The 24,792-nt window shown below is 43.7% G+C and overlaps 1 protein-coding gene across 1 annotated transcript in view; it reads left to right on the top strand.

Moving 5' to 3' along the window:
* Positions 1–4,788: 4,788 nt before the first annotated feature.
* Positions 4,789–24,792, top strand: part of GPR19 (G protein-coupled receptor 19) — a 34,117-nt gene continuing 14,113 nt past the window's right edge. The window contains exon 1 of the mRNA XM_030539229.1: positions 4,789–5,013. The gene's annotated coding sequence lies outside the window, so the exon portion shown is untranslated. The remainder of the gene's footprint in view (positions 5,014–24,792) is intronic.

Below are 24,792 nucleotides of genomic sequence, written 5' to 3' on the forward strand. Positions count from 1 at the left end.
GAACTGGTTTCCAGTCTCGGTCCTCAGCATGGACTATAATGTCATGGCGAAGGCTATCTCACTGCGGCTGCCATCCGTGCTGGTGGACATGGCCCATCCAGACCAGATCTACACCGTCCCAGACCATACCATCTTAAATAATCTTTATCTGGTCCGGGATCTCTTGGAGCTTGGGTGTAGGGATGGTCTGTAGTTTGCCCTCCTGTCCCTGGATCAGGAGAAGGCGTTCGACCAGATGGACCACAGATATCTCCTGGGCACTCCGCGGGCATTTGGCTTTGGGCCCCGGTTTGTGGGGTTTCTTCAGGTGCTGTACACCTCTGCAGACATTTTGGTCAGGCTCAACTAGACCCTGACAGCACCTGTCAGCTTCGGGCGAGGGGTGCATCAAGGTTGCCCACTGTTGGGTCAGTTGTACACTCTGGTCATTGAGCCCTTCCTTCGTCTCCTTTGCAAGAGGTTGATGGGGTTGGTGCTGCGTGAGCTGGAGGTGAGGCTGGTCCTGGCAGCATACACCAATGACATGATCCTCATGGTCCAGAGCCTGGACAACCTGGTGCGGGTGGAGGCTTGTCAAGCTGATTATTCAGCTGCCTTCTCCACCCACATCAGCTGGGTCAAGAGCTCTGGCCTGGTGGTCGGGGCCGGGTGGCAGGCGAGCTCCCTCCCATCTGCGTTTCAGACCATCTGGTAGAGCACATGTCCGCTGCTCTATAATGGCATTTACTTCTCTGCCACACATCTGTTTCCACCGGAGAACTGGCACGATTTAGTGGGCAGGGTGACTGGGCGGTTGCTAGGCTGGACAGGACTGCTTCTCCCTCCAGGGAAGAGTGCTGGTGCTTAACCAACTGGTCCTGTCCATGCTCTGGCACCGACTCAACACCCTGTGCTTGCCCCGGTGTTCCTGGCCAACCTCCAGAGGCCGATTCTGGAGTTTTTATGGCCGGGACTGCACTGGGTCTCTGCAGGGGTTCTCCATTTCCCCTTGGATGAAGGATGACAGGTGTATGCGCATCCTCCAGGCCCTGCAGAGACTTCTTTATAGTGCAGGTGGCTCAGCGTGGAGCATATTGGCACACGCCTTCCTCCACCACCTCTGAGGGCTCCAACATGACCAGAAGCTCTTTTTTCTCCATCTGAGAGGTCTTCCGCAACACGTCTCTGAGCTGCCATTCTTCTACCAGGACCTCTTCCGGACCTGGAGGCTGGTTTCAATGACCAGGTTCTTTGAGGCCACCAAGGGGGTAGATCTCCACGAGGAGCCCTTGCTACACAATCTCCATCTTCATGTGCAGGTGGCGGAGTTCCTCTTGGTGTGCCGGAGATTGGTCCTGGCAGGAATCACCAAGCTCGGAGACCTCCTGGACTACAACCTGGGAGGTTGGGTGGATCCCCAGGCGCTTGGTCAGTGCATGGGGCTCTCCACCGTTACGACCCCCGGCGCGTACTCCAGGAAGTGGAAGCAGTCCTGCATCCTGCAGCTTAGCTTTTCCTTGAGCGGGTCCTGTGAGAGAGTGTGCCCTGCCCGCCTCTTACTCCAGGCCCTCTGGATCTTTCCATCGGCCCCCTGCCCCATGAGCCTTCCCAGCCTCCCCCTCCTTGCACCTCGAGCAGCCTGCGTGCTATGCAGTCGATTCGCTTCCAAACCACTCCAAGGGACCATCTCTAACCGCTCGTGCTGCACATGCTTCATTACCCCACCCTCGTGTCCCATCCTGATACCAAGTGGCAGGACCTTTTACCAGCAGTGGAGAGTGGGGATCCCTAGTGGGCCAGTTTATATTCCATCTTAGTTCCGCGGCCTGCCAGGGATATCAGCAGGTGGCTCCTCCACAGAGCCGTGAGCACGGGCATGTACTTGGTGCGGTTTACCTCTGTCCCTGAAGCCTGTCCCTTTTGTGGCGTGAGAGAGACCCTGGCACACATGTACCTTCAGTGTGCCAGGCTGCAGCCCCTTTTCAGACTCTTCCAGAACCTCTTATTGAGATTCTGGCTGCACTTCTCCAGTCACTTGTTTATTTATGCACACCCAATTTGAGGCCCCACTAAGTCACAGGACCACCTCATCAACCTCCTCCTAGCCATGGCCAAGGTGGCCATTCATAACACCAGGGAGGGGAGGTTGGCGGGATATGGAGGGGCCTGCGACTGTGGGGCTGTTTTTCATTTTTTTATCCATTCATGTATCTGGACAGAGTGCCTCTGGGCAGTGTCCGCCAGCTCTCTCAACGCTTTCGAGGAGCAGTGGGTGTCTGGGGCTCCCTGTTCTATGTTCCCTTCTGATTCCCTAGTTTTGTCCCTTTGACCCCCACGCCTGTTCCTATTGGTGCCTCTGTTGTCCCTCGAACTCAGTTGGGTTCTGGGTTTAGTAGCTCCTCCCTAGGCTGGGGGACAGGCTTTTTAGCACATCTCAGTTCTCAATAAGAACACTCTCCTGTAACCATCTGGCCTGACTCTGTCACAGTTAATAAAGCCTAAATTAGATGGACTTGTGATTCAGTTCCCCACCTTACAGTCCCAACCCTAAATAGAAAATACACCAAAATGATATCAAGTAACAAGTCAAAGGAATAAGGAAAATATGAAGGTTTTTGTGTCTTTTTCTTTATATTTACTATGGTAGTCTGCTTAAAGTAGAGAGTGAAAAGGACATAACTTGCAGAACCATCAACAAGGCATATTGGGCAGCATGCACACCCCTGCTCTATTTGCCTGTAGGCATTACAAAATTTCAGACATGTGCCCTAATCCACTGTTTTGTGGCTGCTCTACCCACATTGGTTATAAGACAGTTATTCTTGGAAATATTCCATTAGCGAATTATCTAAAGAGGATGATGGAAAAAAGAAAACAGCCACAGGCTCCAGCAAATTATATTATTTCTACAAATCACTCACAATTTAAACCACAAATGATTGCATTCATTAATAAAGGCAATGCTGAAGATGCAGGTTAGATGGATTGGTCAGGTCCAAGGACTGGAGATGATGACTAGTCAAAACAATTACTTTATTGGGAGTGAGAAATAGCCACAAGAGACTGAATCCTGAGACCCTCATTGATGCTGTTAGTCTTTATTCAAAAGAAGTAATTGGAACTATTCATGAGTGAAATTCAGCACTGGGCCAACACACCACTTAAATCCTATTTTTGATATCTTAAGCAAGACAAAGTGGTGTATATGCCCTTATGCTGGGACTATAGGAATTACACAATATAAGAAAGGGCTGTAGGAACCTCTAACTTGAGTGAAGGAAACTTCCAAACAGAATGTACAGCTATTACAAAGCAGAGCAATGGTAAATGACAGCTGAGCCAATTGACGATTATTTAGTGCTGAGGAACTCCAGTCCCGGACCAGGATACCAATGTGCTAGGCTCTGTACAAACACCAAGTAAAAAGACTGATGAGTAATAATAAATGAAGGAGTGAGGCTGAATGGGCAGAGCCAGTCACTGACTTGTCACTATTTAAAGGAATTTTATCATAATTAGTCATAGGGTTGTCCCAGTGCACTAGTACAATCAAACCATTAGCCAATGCTTAAAGTAACAAAGATCCCCACACTGCACTTTCCTTTAGGGAGGAAAAGTTCCAGGCCGGTCCCAAACTGTTTTCATTCCTTGAAGTTACAGGTAGCACACGTCACACTGCCAGCACAACTGCTCATGGGGGCAACTCTTTGTGGCCCCTCATCTCCACACGGGGACTTAGGATGAGGGGCACCATTCCCCTTTGTCATTCTAGGGGTCAGCGCAGTCACCCCTACGGAAGAAATGGAATCATACAGTGGGGGAACCAGGCTGTGGGCTGCATCATAATTTCTCCCCTCTTTTACAGGGGCTGTAAGTAGCAATAGATAGGGCAATAAAAGGATCAGCTGGGGAAACTGTGCTCCGAGGAACCCAGCTGAACCTCGCCCCCCTTCCCCTCACTCATTCAGCCTCTGTGTCTTTCCCCTTTCAGTCGCCAGGATCCCATGGTGACCATCACTGAAGAAAACCATCCTCTCCAACAACCCCCCAAGTACCATAGCAACCGGCGCGTCAGCGCTGCTAGTGAGCCCCAGCAGGAACACCGGCAGGTTTCCGTCCTGCGCTGCTGCCGGGCTGACTGGGCTGGGGGCGGGCAGGGCAAGCGTCTTGCACAAGGAAAATCCGGGAGCACAAACCAGGGGGCGGGGGCTGGGTCCCTCAATCCCGGGAGAGCCGGGTTTGTTAGCGGCTTCTGCAGGGAAGCCCCCCAAGGCGACAGCGTTGCATGTGCACCTAGAGGCCCCTTTGCCTGAGGCCCGAGAGACACGGAGGCTAGTGACAAGCTAGTCACCTGCCTGACAGTTGAATAGAGGCAGGGAAATAGTCCAGGCACCAAGGCTGAGCCAGGCGCGGCGCTGCTGTCCAAGGTACTGAAAGAGCCGATTCCTGGGGTCGGGGCTAGATTCTATCTCCCCGGAGCTAAGGGCAGGGTCTGGGGAAATGGGCGTCTGTGGCTGCAGGACTAGGGGCAGAGCCGGTTACAGATTTCTCGGACTCGAGCTCCTGGTGATCTTGGAAAGCAGAGGTGGAGAGTAAAAAACCTTTGCCGGGGCAGGGGCATTCCCATTGCTTTGCAGAGCGGGGGCTAAGACAAAGAAAGGCAGCATCTGTTCTGCTGCTGCTGCCTGTTAGCTTAAAGGAAAGGAAGGGAGGGAGGGGAATCGAGGTTGTTTGATCCTGGAGGGGGAAAAACTCACATGATCCATTTCCCACGTGACGTATTCTGGGGCTTGGAGAGAAGTGGGTGCTAGCAGCCAGCCCTGCAAACGTCATCCCTTTCTCCATCAAAGGAAAGAGGCACACACAAATATCGTCCTCTCATCCAGATACATTTATATGTCCGGGCAACAGAGCAGCTATCAACATGCAGTGTGGCTTCCACTATGACTGGGGCCTTCCCAGAGGTGCTTTCCAGTGGGATTCCTAAGAGAAAAGGGAACAGACGCTTGCCTCTGGGATTGTGACTGGGAACAGGTATGTGCATTGTTGGATAGAGGGTGTTGAACGATGTCATGATTCAAGGGGAGTAGTTCACTTCCTTCGGGATAGAAATGAGGTTATTCTTTCCCATTGCTTTGTGCCTGAGAGTTTTGCCAGCCCTTCTTTCAAACCTCCCGTGGTTGTTAAGAAGAGGATTGATTCTCCGGGGCAGGAGCTAAACCGATTCTCCTGAAAGCAATCTACAGTTCCCTAAAATAAAGAAGAGATTTAAAATAAAAAAAAAATCACCAGAAGCTATGAGGGGCTCAGCACTTTTGAAAATCAGGCCACTTATTTGTGTGCCTAAAGATGGCAGTTCTGCCTGTGCTTAAAATTCTGGTTAACGTCTTGTTTCCGGTTAAAATTCTTCAGCCCAACAGCTGCTTTCCTTCTTTTGTTCCTGTTTTAAAACGTGCTTTTGGATTTCCATGTTACTGTTCCGGTAGTCTCCTCTGCCTGAAAGGAACACATTGTTAGCTCTTTGCCTGGGACACTGGACACTGGAGCTACTTGGGAACACCTTGCAGAGCACGGAACCACCTTTGCATATCTGCAGATAGTAGAATCAGCAAGTTTTGTTGCCTGCAATTCAATAAATCAGAAACATGTAATGGCAGTATTTGGAATTCAGCCAGCTGGGTTTCAGCACTGTGAAAAGGACTGAGGGTTCCACAGTGCTGTGCAGGGGGAAATTGTGCTGGTGTGTGAGGCAAGGTTGGAACAGTACTACTACTTTCTGGCCAAGATTTTTTTTAAATGAGTGCCCAAATTCATGCTCTTAAGGTCTAAATAAGTGTCCTGATTTTCAAAAGAGCTGAGCACTACGCAGCTCCTACTGAGATGAATGAGACCTAACATTAAAAAAATCATTTATTTAGGTGCCTAAACATAGATTTAAGAGCTGAGCTGTTGGCCCCCATTTTAAACATCTTGGCCTTTAAGACCTTGAGCAAGACTTATGTGCCTCAGTTTCTCCACTTGAAAACAAGCACCCTACAGCTCCCATTCACCATTGTAAAGTAGGAATAGCTATTCCACAGAAGTGTGGAAGGGATGTAATAATTATTTGTAAAGCATTTTTAAGTTCTCTGATGTAAGGCCCCATAGAACTGCAAAAACTATTTTAATTTCTTAACTGTTAGAAAAGTAACTTCTAGTAAGAATTTATCAATCATTTCTAAAGTACATACAAGTCTGTAATTTTAAAAAAGCCATGGAATAACAATAGGAAAATCACCAGTCAACATTTTGGTAACAATGATGCAAAAATGTATGTTAAAGTTAATGGGCAAAATTTGCTGCCAGTGTAAATGGTCAGAGCTCTATTGACCTCTATGGAATTTCATCCATTTACACCCTATAAGAAAATGTCAGTATTTCACTCTTTCCAAGCGTGCAGAATTAAATCATACAGGATGCATTTTAGAATGTGTTAATATTTGACCTAGCTGTTGCCACAGAGCATCAGATCAGTGGGCTATCCAGTTCAGGTTCATGTCTCTAACCATGAACAGTACCAGATGCTTCAGAGGAAGATGCAAGAAACCCTGCTATACGCAGCTACTGAAAATTTTCAAGACAGTTTTCTTTGAATCCCCAAAGAGACTTGGGCTTCAAAATCCTCCTCTAGACAAAGCCTTCCTCTTTTTCACTAACTAATGCTCTCTTGAAAACAACAGGCCTGATTACAATCTCACTTACACCAATATAACACCATTGCCTTGAGTGAGTTTACTCCTGATTTACACCTGTGTGTGTGAGATCAGCATTATGTCCAATTCATTGAATAAGTTAGACTTGTCCAGTTTTAGATTCAAAGACTGATGGTTCTGTTTAGTAGTTTTAGGACTGCTTCATTGTACTGTAATATTGTTATTAGCCCTACAAGCCAGAAAAATGAAAGCAATTCCTGAAAATTAACTTTAAAAATGCAAATGCAATTCAGGAACCAGTGAAGAGACCAGATGAATAATTGCTTGGCATATTGTCCTTCATACAAGTATAACACAAACACTTGACAGAATTAATAATATAGAGCCCTGACTCTCCTCCATTGCACAGCACAGAGGGGAGTCAAAAGCAGGGCTTGGAAATAGCCAGTTAATTCCCTAACGCCATACCACCACTTCTCTGAAACTACTTATTCTCCAGAATCTCAGCTTTTATTTTGAACATAAATAAATCCTTAAGTATTATCGTTGCAAAGAAAACCCCCAAAATGTGACCCCTGTGTCACTAATGCATAGACGAGTCTATGCAGAGCATGGAATAATAGCCATGAGGGGTGTGAACTGCCCTGTTCATCTCAGAGAGGGGTTAATTCAGAGGTACATTGATGATTATTTAAGTGTCAACATGGTTAACCATTTCATTCTTCCTGTGAGAAAGGGGAATCACAGGTCTGCACAATTTACTGGACTGACATCTCACTTGGGTGCCATAAATGGATGGTGTTTGAGAGAAAGCACCTCTTATTTCCCCTCTACCCCCAATCAAGAAGGGGTCCTGCCCAGAGAGCCTAACTGAACTAATGGACACGCTGAAGCCCCATCAAGTGGTATGCCAAATTCTATGTTAAACTAGAGCAGATCAATGGTCAAAACAGTTTGTCAGAAAAAGTGGTTTCAATTAATTATTTTTTGTAAAATTATAATAACTTCAGTGAAAATTCCTGCAGAGAAAAAAATTCAAAACAAAAAAAATTTATTTTGCAAAGTTAGTGTTGAGAGAAACTTCACAATTTCATTTTGGATATTATATAGGCTTTTTTCCCCTATTTTTATTATTTTTACATTACTTCATGACATATCAGTAGGCATATTATATAGTACCAATCTTATAATATGACCTAATAAATAGTCGAATATTCTGTTTTTATTTTTAAGTCATTAAGGGCAGCTGCTACTTAATACTGAGTGAAACATCTTAACTTTTTCCTGTATCAAAGTGTCTCCTGTTTGATTTGTAATGAGAGTCTAACACTTTAACATATTATGCACACTAATGTTACCGACATGTCATGAAATAATGTAAAAAGATAAAAAATGAAATGAAGTAAAACTAAAATAAAGTTCTAAATGAAATACTGAAATTTCAAAATTTTCTAAACAATTTTTTTCAAAACTGAATTTTTTTGTAAATTCCATATTGCAGAAAACTTTAAAAGATATTTCTTTTCATTCCAATCTGGAACAAAGACAAATTTTGTTGACATTTCCCATGAAGAACAAATTCCAAGTTTCTACCAGCTCTATTTTGAACATTTGCACAGTCTACTCTGAGTGGCATCCTATTTTGGCAACTTCCATTGGTAAAATTTATTTTGTGTGTCCCTGGTCAAAGAGCTTGATTCTGTTCTGACTTATATCACATAAATCTGGAGTAACTCCATTCAAGTCAATGAGTTACACTGATATGAGATTAGAAATGGCCTAGTGAGTTTTAGAAGCAATTTCCCCCTTTCATTTATTTTCCCCTCAGGAGCGGAGAATAGAATCCATAGTTTAACATATATACATTTATTGGGCAAAAATCCAGCACTTGGCAATCTGCGTAGCTTCACCAGGGGCTGGGCTGATGCACAAGATGCAGGGCAGAGAAACTGACTGTCTCCAGCAGGACAGCCGCTCCACATAACCTACTCCTACACAGTGACTGCACTGGGTTCCATAGGAGCTTATGTAGTTCCCCATCCCGTGGAGGCTGGAGGATGAAGATCCTTACAGTATCAGTTCCTGCCCATGCCACAAAAAGGAGACCCCCTCCTCAAAAGAGCTGGGCTCTGTGCTGAGGGTGAGCAATCACACACAGTCCACCAATATCCATCCCCACCCTTGTTGGAGAGAACTGCACCTGTTCCACTGCATTTTGTACTCTCAGAGGTGTGTGTGTATCAGGGGGGAGGGTGTATTTTGGTGCTGGGAGGTGTCATTGTTTCTTGGTGTGGTCTTTCTAGGGCTCTCAGCTTCTCCTAACTGACCCTCCTTAGTTTGTTCTCACTCAGATCAGTTACTGAGTCTATCCGCCCTTTAATTTTAGGGCTTGCAGTCTCTGGCTTGTTTTCTCAGAAGCAGCTTGAAGCAGAGCTATTACCCCTATGCTGTCTTAGACTTTCCTACTTCCCCTTTCCTCCCCTGTGCTCTCCCCTTTAGAGCAGGTCTTGTTTTCACTCTTGGTTGCAGCTGTGGGTGCCTGCCTGCATGCCTGGCAGCTGCATGGGGGTGTGATCAAGCTGCTTGCTCGTAAACAGGAAAGACTCTCCTCTCCCATCTCTCTGTGTTCAGTATGGGATTTGTAAACCCCATTGCAGAGGCCCGATTCTTCTTTCTACTGAAGCCACTTTATAGCTGTCTGGCAGTGGAAGGGAGTCTGAAAGTGCATGTAAATATGAATTACAGACACTATAAGGCTCCTTTTCACTGGCAGGACAATAAAGCAGCCCCAATGTAAATCAGAATCAGACTCCATTCATGCATCTACAGCATGAAACAACAAAAATTGTCAGTCCACAGCAGGATCTCTAACCACCTCCTACTCTCTTAACACGGGAAGTCCCTTCTGACAAGAGCTGGATGAATCATGGATTTTTCGGATTGGGGGCCAAGCTGAAAAATCTGGGGGGGGGGGAAATTACAGTTCAATTAAAACCAATTTTGAATCAACTGAAACAATTTTGGGGACTCAAAACTTTGTTTTTCATTTCAATGCAACTTTTTTAAGGCAGGGGTCAGCAACCTGTGGCACAACTCGCTGGTGGTCTGGGGTTCCAGTTGCCGGCCCCTTAGCAGCCAGGTTCCTGGCCACCGGCCCTGCTCAGCCCACTGCCAGCCTGGGATACCGGCCACCAGCCCCCTGCCAGCCTGGGTCCTGTCCAGCCACCCTGCTCAGCCCACTGCTGGCATGGAGTCCTGGCCACTAGCCCAGGGCTCTGCTCGGCACTCTGCAGCCACCCCCAGCTGTGGCCCACTGGCCCCAGCCTGGGGCAGTGAGGGGTGCAGATGGGGCAAGAGGGGACACAGTTCAGCACCCTCACCTTAAAAATTGTTCCAGCGCCACTGAGATATTTTTAAGTCCTGATTTGCTGCTTATACCATGCCACATGGGACAGTGCATTGGGTTTGACATGCGTGCCATCTGTCGCAATTTTTTCCCCTGCTGTGAGCTGAGCGGTACATTTGACAGAATGTCAGCTCCTAAGAAAGCAAGGTTAGATGTCCATTCATTTCAGCCTTTTTGGACAGACACATCTGGATTTTTTTCAAAAGAAGGACCGAGCTGTTTGTGCTTTCTGTTGTGAAAGTGGTGTTTGTCACACATCAAGTATTCGATGATGTTTTGAAATGAAGCACAAGAAAACCTTTCTTGATCAAGCAGACAAGACTGAATCGTTCAAAAAGGCAGTAGCAGGATATGAGAAGCAAAGCAGTGTTTTAAAATGTTTAAGTGTAAGTAAAAATCAAGCTGCAGATGGAAGTTACAAGATTGCACAGTGCATTGCAAAAAATGGAAAGCCGTTGACAGATGGGGAATATATAAAAGAAGTTTTTCTCAAGAGTTCGGAGGTTTTGTTCAATGATTTGCCAACTAAAGATACGATCGTATCTAGAATAAAGAAATGCCCATCTCCGCCAGAACAGTTGAGAGATGCATAAGCAAAATGGCAGAAAACATAAAGGAAAAGTAGATGACTGCATTAAAAGACACAGCAGTGTTTAGCATTGCAGTTATGAGAGCGTGGATATAAATGACATTCCACATTTGGCAGCTGTTGCAAAATATTGTGCTTCCAATGAAAACCAAGAGCCACTTTGTTGCCTAAAACCCCTGCATGGCACAATAAAGGAGGAAGATATGGTGGAAAGTTTTATAAACCGTTTTGAAGAACAAGGAGTTGACAAAATATTTTGTGTGACAACAGATGGTGCTCCTGTCATGGTCGGAAAACAGAAGAGATTTGGACAGTTACTTGAAGATCAAATTGGCCACCCGACAGTCAAATGTCATTGTATCATCCATCAAGAAAACCTGTGTGCTAAAATTTCTAATTCAGAGCTTAATAATGTGATGCGAATTGTGAATTTCCTTGTTGCTCGATCTGCTTTGACTCACAGACAGTTTCAAGCACTGCTAGAAGAGATGGACAGGGCTTATAACGACATCCCACTTCACAGCAACATTCAGTGGCTAAGTCGTGGCAAGGTTTTCATGCACTTTGTAAACTGTTTTGATGCAATCAAGACCTTTTTGTCAGAAAAAGCACAAAACTACCCCAACCTGGATGATGACAAATGGCTGTGTAAGCTCATGTTTCTAATTGACATCACCGCTCACCTAAACAAACTCAACCTCTATCTCCAGGGTGCAGAGCAAATGGTTCTGGATCTTTATGAAGCCTGGAAAGCATTCGTTGTAAAACTAGCAGTTTTTTCTTGGGATATTCGAACTTGAAGCTACTGAGAGAGATCATGGGGCCTCTGTTCTGACCTGCTGGACGTCCCTGCCACTGAAATTTAACTGTTTGAAGAAAATTGTGTTTGCAATGCTTTCAGCATTTGGATCCACATACCTGTGTGAACAGGTATTTTCACACATGAAATCTGTCCTCTGTCCCTCTCAGAGCCAGTTAACAACTGATCGCTCAGAAGCCTGTGTGCAGCTTGAAGTATCCAAATACATGCCAGACATTGGAAAACTCAGAAAGGAAAAGCAAGGGCAAGGATCACACTAAACTGATAAGATCTGCATTTTAATTTAATTTTAAATGAAGCTTCTTAAACATTTTAAAAACCTTATTTACTTTACATACAACAATAGTTTAGTTATATAATATAGACTTATAGAGCGAGACCTTCTAAAACATTAAAATGTATTACTGGCACGTGAAACTTTAAATTAGAGTGAATAAATGAAGACTTGGGACACCACTTCTGAAAGGTTGCTGACCCTTGTTTTAAGGTGTTTTGTGTGCGTATTTTTTTTTAAATTAGCCACAGTTGAAAACAAATGTCATTTTGAAATAAAAAGCCAAAACGAAACATTTCAACCTTTTCAAAACAATTTTTTCAAGGTTTTTTTTTTTCTTGGCCAAAAGTATTCATTGAATTTGACTCCAATTTGCAAATAGTTCTGAAGCCTTGAAAAAATGTATTTTTCAGCAAAATTTCTATTTGCCAAAAAAATCCCCCAACTACACTTCTAATGTCAATCTCCAATTCTGTTAAACAAAATGTTCAATAAATGTACTGAGATTGGCCACATTAAAAAAGAAGCTATCAGCTTTTTTCACAATTTGTAAATATGGACAACAAAAATCCAGGAACTCAGCACATTTGATTAGTTTGAACTGAATTTTGTAAAGCTTTTGTAAAGTAAAGCTTCTTTTGAAAGAAATAAGTCATGTGGAGGTCTCATAAAGCCTGAAAATCATCTTATCATTTCTGGTATTTGAAAAACTAATATTTTGAAATCGTCCACTTTGGATATTTGAATACCATAGCACAGCCAGGCAAATACTCTTCACAGTCTCAAATGCCAAGATATGAGGGGGGAAAAGGAAAAAAAGCCAACTAATCCACCCTCAAAGATAGAACACTTGGTGAAATGGGTCTTTAAATAGTACCACTAATGGACTGAAGGAGGAATCTTCATCAATGACCAATCACAATATGTAAATAAAATAAATGGGCCATAGACACTACCAAATTCTTGCAATAAGTATAATAATTATTATCGCTTATGTAGTGCTGTCACATCGAATCACTTTATGGCCAGGATTTTCAAAAGTGACAAGTGATTTTGCCCAAAATAAGGAATCTTAAAGGGGCCCGATTTTCAGAGAGTGGGCACTCACTTTCTTGATAATCTTGAAAATTTGTGCTTATCCTTATAAGGCAAACAATGTAGCTGCGTGGAGCACCCCTGACCTGGAATACAGGAGAACTGGATTCTAGTCCCACCTCTGTCACTGTCATGCTGGGTGACCTTTGCCCCCTCAAAGCATCTCCCTATGCTAGAGTTTTCTTGATCATGACACTGACCTTCTTTGTAAAGTGATCGATCTAGGAGGTTAGCATTATTGTAAGGTAGTCTGTCTCCTGAATACCTATGCGAGGGAGGTATTATTATGGGAACAGAGGCAGAAAGATCCAAAGCCGCAGAGTAGTTAGCCCCAAAGCCAGGGTTAGAACACAGGAGTATGGGGCTTTGAGTCCTCTGCTTGTACTACATTGTCCTAGGGTGTAGCTGGCCCAAGGGACTCAAGTGTAAACATACATATAGTGGGAGTGGGATCCTCCTTTCAAATCCCAGAATAAACAGGAGCACTGTTCTGTCTCTCTCTAAGGGCTATGGAGTGAGTGTATATGTTGCTTACAGTTTAAGGCCCTTGTATGCTGCCAAAGCAGACACTCAGAGTTTTTCCCATTGATATGCTGGCATTATTTGCTCATATGTGTTGGTTCACCCTCTTTTATTTTTACAGTCAAGTCTTTTAACAGGCATCACATGACCTTCTCCACTGCCCAGCCCCACGAAAACACACACATTCACAGAAGGGGCATGTTCTTCTCTGCTGACAGTTGCCTGTAAAGAAGAATTCTGTCACCTGGCTAAGACATTGCTCCTAGCGGCAAGATATGGCAGGAAGCAGTGCACCTCTTTGCAATGTGATTGGTTGTTCTCAGCATTTATATCCCATGAGTAATTGGGGTTAAAGAGATAAGACACAATTAATAACGGAGAGAATCTTTAGCTCACCTTGGCCATTCCCAACTGCTCAGCAGAAAAATCCTGTTTAAGTTTATGCTACAGCTATAGCCCTGTGCAGCAAATATGCATAACAAAATTATTGGACACAAGGTACATGTCCTTCTTTTATTAGACTTAGCCTATACCTCCCACTCAAACTGTGATGGAAGTTTAAGCTGTATTATAATGCTCAGCCAATAGGTGGCATTGTGTGAAGAATACTGCCACTCATCTTCTTGAGCAACAGAGGCAGTCTGCATCTTTTGCCACAATAAAATTGTTATTGCTCGTGTCCATTTTGCCCATGTCTCTGCGTGACTAACCTGACGTGGTATCAGAAGAAAACCAATAAAAATGGCAGTATTTCATCAAAATGTTAATGTTTTGGGAGATTCCACTTTGACAGACCATCAGACTAGCCTGATTGGACATTGATTTGCATGTTTTTTCATCGCAACTAAACTCCATGAGGAGATGTGAGAGGTGCAGGTTAATTCTCTCTATCATGGGCAGGGAAGCTGAATAGATCTTTAAATCCTTTGCCTTTGGAGAAGGAGCCCCAGGAACAATTACGCTGTGATGCTGGCTAAGTTTGATGAGCATTCTATACCACAGCATAATGTGATTTATGAGTGAGCACGTTTCTGCCATGCTCCACAGCTCAAGCACCTGTGCAGATCAGCTGTTTTGCCACTGTGGGAGGAACTTAGGAAAGGGCAGAGAGCAGCAAGTGGCAGGCGGGCAGGGGTCTCAGGGAAGGGGTGGAGCGGAGGCAAGAAGAGGCAGAGTGAGGGTGGGGTCTCGGGGCTAAGGCCAGAATAGGGATGGGACCTCAAGGCGGAGCAGGTGGAGCACCAGTGGGGAAAAATAAAAGTCAGTACCTATGGATTTAAGCCTTCACAATGCAGTAGAAATGGCAAGACAAGGTGTTTGTAAACCAAAATAGAAACTAGTGGCCACCAGAAAGAAACCTAGTGGAAATGACTTAGAAAAAGAGTCACATTATCAAAAAGCAATTGTAATAAATCCTTAAGTCATTGTGGAGTTAGCCCTAGGCAAAGATATGAGAAAGATCACAGTCCAAAAGGTGATTGCCCAACTAAGGAGCCAAATACCATAAATACACAAAAACAGGACATTTTGCCGCTGTCCGCCACACAAAGGCAATACGGAAAGTGACCCGGAGAGTCAAGAGCTATTTTTCCTGGCATCAGGCACGGGTAATGACACAGAGCCAGCCTGGAGGATGGAACTGAATATTTGTGGAAAGACTGTTAATCTTAAAATAGATTGGAGTGCAAATGTACATTGTAACAGGATTACAAGAGTTGTAATCAACTTCAACCCCTCACACAGCTGAAACTAGCAGACACTGTCCTAGATAGCCCTGGAGGTATTTTGAGCTGCATTTCCACAGAAACAACATACAAAAGACAAAAGCTTTAATTTTAATGTGAAATGTGATTAGAGGACTGGAGGCTGACAATCTCCTCAGTAGCAGTGTGCCATGATGGGTGAGAAAGGTGGAAGAAGTTGATGGAATATTTGGTGACATTGGACATTTAAAAGGAGAAATAATCTTAAGAGAAAATGCTGAGCCTTATAGTGTACATGTGCCACGCAGAATTCCTATCTTGTTACTTCATAAAGTAGAAACTGAGTTAAAGAGAATGGAAAAGAATGGCATAATCGAGAAAATCTCTGCGCCAACTGCATGGTGGGTACAATGGTAACTGCAATAAAAAAAATGGGAAAATATGAATCTGTGTGAATCTTAAAAGACTTACTGAATCAGTACTCAGAGCAAAATATATCTTCTCAATACTAGAATAACATATTTTTTAAAGTGGCTGGAGCTACTGTATTCTCCATGCTGGATGCCTCAAGTCGTTTCTGGCAAATTCCCTTACCCAAAGAGAGTGCTAGATTGATTACATTCATTAAACCAGTTGGGAGAATTTACCTTTAAAGATTACATTTTGGGATTACCAGTGCTCCTCAAATTTTTCAAAGAAAGATGTCCGAGCTGCTAAATAACATAAATAGGATTGTTGCTTATATGGTGACATTTTAGTATGTGGGTCATCAATGGAAGGACATGACAAATTCTCAGTGAAGTTCTGGATTTAATCAGTGAGTCTGAGCTCAAGTTAAACAAGGAAAATTGTGTTTTCCGCCTACTCCAAACTGAATCTTTGGGACAAATAATAAACAAGGATGGAATTAGTCCTAACCCTGAGAAAGTAAAAACAATCACAGAACTGAATGCACCATCAAATGTAGCAGAACTAAGATGCATACTGGAGATGGTAAATTATCTTCACCAATATCTTACCACAGTGACTAAACCACTGAATGAACTATTAAGGTCCAATACATCCTGGCCAGGGGTGCCAAATCAGGGGAATGTCTTCAAAAAGGTAAGAGAAATTATCTCAGCTGCTCCCGTTTTAAAATTCTGTGATGGAAACACACTCACAATGGTCACTGCTGAAGCCAGTAGCTATGGCCTTGGTGGTATCTTGTTGCAACTACATGGATCTGAGTGGAAGCCAGTTGCTCTCTGCTCTTGTACAGCTACAGAAAAAAACAACCTGTGCAGAATGAAAAAGAGTGCCTGGCAAGTGTATGGGCAAGTGAGAACTTCCACAGATATCTGTGTGGGTTGGGTTCCTTTACACTGATAGCCAACCATAAACCTCTTGTAACTCTTATCGACAGAAAAGATTCTAAGATGCCAATGTCTTTTGATTAAGTTAATGCAATTTAACTCAGTCATTGAATATATTCCTGGTTCAAATCTGGTAATAGTAGACACACTGTCACAGAGCCCAACATCACACTCAGACGCCCATAGGCTAAAAGAAGAGGCAAAGGTTTACATTAGGGTTGTCGACTTATCGCAGTTAACTCATGCGATCAACTCAAAAAAAATTAATCATGATTAACTGCATGATTAAATATATTTTCAAATATATTAATTTCAGTTACAACACAGAATACAAAGTGTAAAGTGCTCACTTTATATTATTTTTGTTACAAATATTTTCACTGTAAAAATGACCAAAAGAAATAGTATTTTTCAATTCACCTCATACAAGAACCGTAGTGCAATCTCTTTATCATGAAAGCGTAACTTACAAATATAGATTTTTTTTTGTTACGTAACTGCTCTCAAATTCAAAACAATGTAAAACTTTAGTGCCTACAAATCCATTCAGTCCTACTTCTTGTTCAGCCAATCGCTAAGAGAAACAAGTTTGTTTACATTTACAGAAGATAATGCTGCCCGCTTCTTGTTTGCAATGTCACCTGAAAGTGAGAACAGACATTTGCATGGTACTCTGGTATCTGGCATTGCAAGATATTTACATGCCAGATATGCTAAACAGTCTTATGTCCCTTCATGCTTTGGCAACCATTCCAGAGAACATGCGTCCATGCCGATGACACTCATTAAAAAAAAAAAGTGCTATTACATTTGTGACTGAACTCCTTGGGGGCAGAATTGTATGTCTTCTGCTCTGTGTTTTACCTGCATTCTGCCATGTATTTCATGTTATGGCAGTCCCAGATGATGACCCAGCAGGCTGTTCATTTTAAGAACATTTTCAGTGCAGATTTCACAAAACATAAAGAAGGTACCAACGTGAGATTTCTAAAAATAGCTACGGCACTTGACCCACAGTATAAGAGAGGGACGAGGTGTGGAGCATGCTTTCAGAAGTCTTAAAAGAGCAACACTCCGATGTGGAAACTACAGAACCCAAACTACCAAAACAGAAAATCAACCTTTTGTGCTGGTGGCATCTGATTCAGATGATGAAAATGAACATGCGTCTGCACTGCTTTGGATTGTATCGAGCAGACCCCATCATCAGCATGGATGCATGTCCTCTGAAATGGTGGTTGAAGCATGAAGGGACATATGAATCTTTAGCACATCTGGCACATAAATATCTCGGAATGCCAGCTACAACTGTGAAATGTGAATGCCTGTTTCAGGTGACATTGTAAACAAGAAGAGGGCAGCATTATCTCCTGAAAATGTAAACAGACTTGTTTGTCTGAGTGACTGGCTGAACGAGAAGTAGGATTGAGTGGACTTGGAGGCTGTAAAGTTTTACATTGTTTTATTTTTGAATGCAGTTGTTTTTGTACATAATTTTACATTTGTAAGTTCAGCTTCCATGATAAAGAGATTGCACTACAGTACTTGTATTAAGTGAACCGAAAAATACTATTTATTTAATTTTTACAGTGCAAATATTTATAATAAAAAATAAATATAAAGTGAGAACTGAAAACTTTGTATTCTGTGTTATAATTGAAATCAATATATTTGAAAATGTGGAAGACATCCAAAAATATTTATATAAATGATACTCTATTATTGTATAACAGCACAATTATAGACTCATAGACTCATAGACTCATAGACTAATAGGTCAGAAGGGACCAATCTGATCATCTAGTCTGACCTCCTGCACAAGGCAGGCCACAGAACCCCACCCATCCAATTTTATAACAACCCCTATCCCAGGATCGAGTTATTGAAATCTTCAAAACTGGTTTGAAGACCTCAAGCTGCAGAGAAACCACCAGCAAGCGACCCGTGCCCCACGCTGCAGGGGAAGGCGAAAAACCTCCAGGGCCCCTGCCAATCCGCCCTGGAGGAAAATTCCTTCCCGACCCCAAATATGGCGATCAGCTAAACCCTGAGCATGTGGGCAAGACTCACCAGCCAGCGCCCAAGAAGGAATTCTCTGCAGTAACTCAGTTCCCATGTCATCCAACATCTCCCCGCAGATCATTGAGCAGACCTATCTGGTGGTAATCCAAGATCAATTGCCCAAATTAACAATCCTATCATAACATCCCCTCCATATACTTATCAAGCTTTGTCTTAAAGCCAGGAAAGTCTTTTGCCCCGACTACTTCCCTCGGAAGGCTGTTCCAGAACTTCACTCCCCTAATGGTTAGAAACCTTCGTCTAATTTCAAGTCTAAACTTCCTAATGTCCAGTTTATACCCATTCGTCCTCGTGCCTACATTAGTACTAAACTTAAATAATTCCTCTCCCTCCCTAACGTTAACCCCCCTGATATATTTATATAGAGCAAGCATATCCCCCCGCAGCCTTCTTTTGGCCAGGCTAAACAAGCCAAGCTCTTTGAGTCTCCTTTCATAAGGCAGTTTTTCCATTCCTCGGATCATCCTTGTAGCCCGTCTCTGAACCTGTTCCAGTTTGAATTCATCCTTCTTGTACATGGGACACCAGAACTGCACACAGTATTCCAGATGGGGTCTCACCAACGCCTTGTATAACGGTACTAACACCTCCTTATCCTTGCAGGAAATACCCCGCCTGATGCATCCCAAAATCGCATTCGCTTTTTTAACAGCCGTATCACATTGGCGACTCATAGTCATCCTGCTATCAACCAGCACCCCAAGGTCCTTCTCCTCCTCCGTCGCTTCCAACTGATGCGCCCCCAACGTATATCCAAAATTCTTATTATTAGTTCCTAAATGCATAACCTTGCACTTTTCACTATTGTATTTCATCCTGTTCCTATTACTCCAGTTAACAAGGTGGTTCAGATCTTCCTGAATAGTATCCCTGTCCTTCTCCGTGTTAGCAATACCCCCCAGCTTCGTGTCATCCGCAAACTTTATTAGCACATTCCCGCTCTTTGTGCCAAGGTCAGTAATAAAAAGGTTAAATAAGATCGGTCCCAAAACCGATCCTTGAGGGACTCCACTAGTGACCTCCTTCCAGCCTGACAATTCACCTTTCAATACGACTCTCTGGAGTCTCCCCTTTAACCAGTTCCTTATCCAACTAACAACTTTCGTATTCATTCCCATCTTTTGCAATTTGACTAACAGTTCCCCGTGCGGAACCGTGTCAAACGCCTTACTGAAATCTAGGTAAATTATATCTACCGCATTTCCTTTATCTAAGTAATCCGTCACCTTCTCAAAGAAGGAGATCAGATTGGTTTGGCACGATCTACCTTTAGTAAATCCGTGTTGCAATTCGTCCCAATTACCATTGACCTCTATGTCCTTGACTACTTTCTCCCTTAAAATTTTTTCCAAGACCTTGCATACTACAGACGTCAAGCTAACAGGCCTATAATTACCCGGATCACTTTTATTCCCTTTCTTAAAAATAGGAACTACATTAGCAATCCTCCAATCATACGGCACAACCCCCGAGTTTACCGACTGCTTAAAAATTTTCGCTAACGGGCTCGCAATTTCACGCGCCAGTTCCTTTAATATCCTCGGATGGAGATTGTCCGGGCCCTCCGACTTCGTCCCATCGAGCTGTTCAAGTACGGCCTCTACCTCAGTTGCGGTAATATCCACTTCCATATCCGCATTCCCGTTTATCATCCCTCCATCATCCCAAGGTTCACTAGTCTTATTAAAAACTGAAGCAAAGTACTTGTTTAGATGTTGGGCCATGCCTAGGTTATCCTTGATCTCCATTCCATCCTCAGTGTATAGCGGCCCCACTTCTTCTTTCTTTGTTTTCTTCTTATTTATGTGGCTGTAGAACCTTTTACTATTGGTTTTGATTCCCTTTGCAAGGTCCAGTTCAATGCGGCTTTTAGCCTTCCTCACTTTATCCCTACAATTTTTTTTAATTGCATGAGTAATCACGATTAATTTTTTTAATCGCTTGACAGCCCTCATTTACATGGATGGCTGTGGACACTTACAGAGCAGTGTCAGGTAGGAGACTATATCTGCTACAAAAAGCAACCTTGGCATATAAGCAGAAGCTTTTAGTTACATTTAAGCAGGATGTCCCAAGTACCTAACATTCTATGCAGTGTTGTTGTAGCTGTGTCGGCCCCAGGATATTACAGACAAGGCGGGTGAGATAATATTTTTTATTGGACCAACTTCTGTTGGTAAGAGACAAGTTTCTGAGCTTACACAGAGCTCTTCTTCAGGTCTGGGAAAGGGTCTGATGATATCACAGCTAAATACAAGGTTGAACAGCAGGGTTAGCATAAATAGTTAGCACAGATTCTAAGGGACAATTCAAGATGAAGCAGCCTGTTAACACCCTTGTAATCGTAGGACTACAAGGGGGAGTTGTGGGTTACATATTGTTGTAATAAGTCATAAATCATATTAAGACCATGATTTTTAGTGTCTAGCAAAGCTATGAATTTATGCTCCCTGCCTACCCCACTGACCAGGACATACCAACTCAAAGCAGCACCAGACCCCCTGCCAGAACAATGGATGCAAACTCTGCAGACATATCTCCACTGCTACAATGATCAATATCCCCACAACACCTACACATGCCCATCACAACATGTAGTGTACCTCATCCAGTGCACTCAATGCCCCTATAACATCTATGTGGGTGAAACCTGACAATCATATGCTCTCGAATGAACTCACTCATGAAAATGATAAAAGACAAAAATACCCCATCACCTGTGGGTGAACACTTTTTACAAAATGATCACTCTATATCTGACCTATCAGTCCTCATCCTCAAAGGAAACCTGCACAACACTTTCAAAAGATGAGTCTGGGAGCTTAAATTTGTATTTTGCTAGAAACTACAAATCACGGACTGAACAGAGACACTGGTTTTAAGGCTCATTATAACAATGTGTAACCCACTAACCCCCCTTTTTGTCTTCCAACTGGTCCCTTAGAACACTGGCTCTCAGCCTTAACAAACTACTGTGCCCCTTTCAGAGGTTGGATTTTCTTGTGTACCCCCAAGTTCCACCTCACTTAAAAACTACTTGTTTACAAAATCAGACATAAAAATACACAAGTGTCATAGCACACTGTTACTGAAAAATTGCAACCTTGCTCTTTTTTACCACATAATTATAAAATAAATCAACTGGAATATAAATATTGTACTTACATTTCAGTGTATAATGTATAAAGCAGTATAAACAGGTCACTGTCTATGAAATTTTAGTTTGTACTGACTTCACTAGTGCTATTTATCTAGCCTGTTGTAAGACTAGGTAAATATCTAGATGAGTTGATGTACCCCGGAAGACCTCGGAGTAGCCCCAGGGATTCATATACCCCTGGTAGAGAACCACTGCCTTAGTATATGTGCTAACTACTTAACCCAAACTAACTGCTTGACATTGTATTTAGCTGTGACACTCTGAGTACTTTTCCAAGATCCGAGGAACAGCTCTGTGTACGCTCAAAAGCAGTGGTCCCCAATGTAGTGTCTGCGGGCACCCTGGCGCCCGCCAGGGCATTTATGTGCGCCCACCTAGTGCCCAGCAGAGGAGAGAAGCTGCGGCCCAGCGCCTGCCAGAGACAGAGAACTCCAGGGCTGCAGGCTGTGGGCACCAGTGTTCTCTGTCCCCCGCAGGCGTGGGGCCATGGCTTCTCTCCAAAGCCGAGAGAAGCCGCAGCCCGCACCTGCCAGGGACAGAGAACTCCGGGGCTGCAGGCTGCAGGTGCCGGTGTTCTTGGTCCCTGGCAGGCACAGGGGCTGCGGCTTCTCTGGGGCTGCAGACTGCAGGTGCCGGTGTTCTCGGTTCCCGGCAGGCGCGGGGCTGCGGCTTCTCTTTGGCTTCTCTGGGCACCAGTGTTCCCGGTTCCTGGCAGGCGCAGGGGTCACGGCTTAAGCTGGAGAGAAGCCGTGGCCCTGTGCTTGCCAGGGACAGAGAACTCGGGGGTTGCAGGCTGTGGGTTGTGGATGCCGGTGTTCTCTGTCCCTGGCAGGTGCGGGACCCGCCTAGTGCCTAGCAGGGGAGAGAAGCCGGGGCCCCGCACCTGCTGGGGACAGAGAACTCTGGGGCTGCAGGCTCCGAGCACCGGTGTTCTTGGTCCCTGGCAGGTGCGGGGCCGTGACTTAAGCCAGAGAGAAGCCATGGCCCCCCAGCTACTGGGGACAGAGAATTCTGGGGCTGCAGGCTGCGGGTGCCAGTGTTCTCTGTCCTCTCGGCTTCTCTCTGCACTGCCCAGAACTGGTGCCAAAAAAAAAACAAACTCCGACTTTGCAGAATGGATGGAATGCTGCCCCGTAGCATGCTCTGCCCCAGGCACGTGCTTACTCCACTGGTGCCTGGAGCCAGCCCTGTATGTGAGTAATTGTTGGCGCCCACCACACTCTTCTGAAAACATGAATGTGCTACTGGCCACAAAAAGGTTGGGGACCACTGCTCAAAAGCTTGTCTCAGTCTCCAGCAGAAGTTGGTCCATTAAAAGATATTATTTCACCTGTCTCTCCCAAGTATCTAAAGAATGCTATGGCCATGGCAAGAGACTACTTTGCTGTATGAGAACAATTACATGATTTCAGTGGACTAAAGATTCAAGGTGATTGCACTGTCATCCCCAGGGCTTTGAGAGGAGAAATTCTAGACCTAAGCCATGAAGGATATCAAGGACCAACTAAATGCCATGAACAGGCCAATCAGTCAGTGTGACGGCCTGGAATCAGTAAGAACATGACAAAATAAAGTATCCTTCTGTGAATATTGCAGAGCTAACACACCAGCACAATGCAAAGAGCCTCTAATGACAACACTTCTACCAGACAGATCCTGGAAGAGGCTAACAGCAGTTTTTCGTGAATTCAGAGGACATTACCTAGTTGCAGGGGATTATTTTTTATATTTTTTTAAATAATATATTTGAAAGATGCAATATGTCTCAGTATTATTGAGCAATTAAAGAGCACATTTTGGTATTCCAGGACAACTAGTAACGGACAATGCACAATTCACCGCAGATGAATTTAAGTAATTCCAAACAAAATATTATTTTGAACACATCACTAGCTTCCTGTATTACCCACAAACAAATGGAGAGACTGAGAGAGCTGTACAGACAGCCAAGAAAATACTGAAGCAGGAAAATCCATTCCTAGTTCTTATGAGGTATAGATCAACACCATTAATTGCTACCATTTATAGCTCAACCCAGGAAGGCTACTCAGGACCCATTTCCAACCGTGTAAAAGAATCCAGCCACAAAGAGGCCCAGACATCAGAAGAATAGGCAAAAAAGATCAAAAGGCAAAAAAAGCTTAAGAACACATTTGTAACTGATATCTGGAACCTGGTGACCATGTTTGTGTCAAACTGGATGGAGGAAAAGGCTGGAGCACTCCAGCTGTTGTAAAGTAAAAAAAAAAAAAAAATTCCTCACCCAGATCATACGCTATTGAGACAAACTGGGGAGTTCAACAATTTGTTTCAGAGACTGTATAATCAACTGAGCAAACTCTGCAAATTGCAGATGAAGAACAAGGAGAAGAAGATTCACCTCTTCCAAACCTGCCAGACAAAGCCACTGCCAATAGAAGACTTGTCTAGTCACCAAGTGGCAGTATAGTTAAAAAACAACAGTGCGATTTAAGGATGAGTAATAGATGGAGGCATGTTGAGATTAAAAGTTAATTTGAAGAAAAAGTTTTATAGTTTTAAAATTGTAAAAATGCAGAAAAGAAAATTAAAAAGGGGGGAGATGTGATAGTTTAAACTGCAGTATAATGTTTAATCACTGGTGGTGTTGAGTGAAGAAGGCTGCAGCACATCTTTACCCAGTGCTGACGACCGTCTGCTTAGTTTATATATGATTTCCCCTGTAGTCTAGGCCAGGGGTAGTCAATTATTTTTTGTCGAGGTCCAAATTTCTTGGTCAAGGTATAGTCAAGGTCTAGACTCTGGAGAAAATAATTAAAAAACAACAACAATATTGATAATAATAAGTAAAAAACAGATTTTAGGGTCCATTCAAAAGTCTCTCATGGTCTGGATTTGGCCCGTGGTCCACCTGTTGACTACCCGTGATCTAGGCTGATGGCTCAAATGCAGGTATAAAATGCACCCATTTGTATAATCTCTAGTGTTTTCTTCCAACCCATCTCAGGAGTACATGGAAGTTGTTATCGGCCGCTGACTGAGTATTTTCCTGTGTGAAATGGGCTGGTAGTTATAATCCATTTCCTGGTGGAAAAGTGTTCCCATCACAAACTATCTCTGCATTCAGTATTAACCC

Source organism: Gopherus evgoodei, chromosome 1 (assembly GCF_007399415.2).
Source record: "Gopherus evgoodei ecotype Sinaloan lineage chromosome 1, rGopEvg1_v1.p, whole genome shotgun sequence".
Lineage (NCBI taxonomy): Eukaryota > Metazoa > Chordata > Testudines > Testudinidae > Gopherus > Gopherus evgoodei.